Source organism: Solanum tuberosum, unplaced genomic scaffold, assembly GCF_000226075.1.
Source record: "Solanum tuberosum cultivar DM 1-3 516 R44 unplaced genomic scaffold, SolTub_3.0 scf00140, whole genome shotgun sequence".
NCBI classification, from domain to species: domain Eukaryota; kingdom Viridiplantae; phylum Streptophyta; class Magnoliopsida; order Solanales; family Solanaceae; genus Solanum; species Solanum tuberosum.
Genome location: NW_006239064.1, coordinates 285,154 through 285,469, shown reverse-complemented (window position 1 = coordinate 285,469; position 316 = coordinate 285,154).

Sequence of the window (316 nt, the reverse complement as noted above, 5' to 3'; positions counted from 1 at the left end):
TTGATTATTTTGATATGAAATGCTTCATTAACCCAAAGTTAGTGATAAATAAACTTATTTAATAATAATTACCTTTCAATTAATAAGTTCAATTACATTTTCTATGCATTATAGAATAATTACATGATCAGCTAACTGTATTCATCTTAAATAAAGTGATCAATTGATTATTTTGATATGAAATGCTTCTTTAACCCATAATTAGTGATAAATGAAGTTCAGTTATAAGTTCAATTACAATAGATAACACATCTGTTGAAAATAATCAAATAAATATGATCATTTGTTGCAACAAATATAGAAATCTGTTACAACA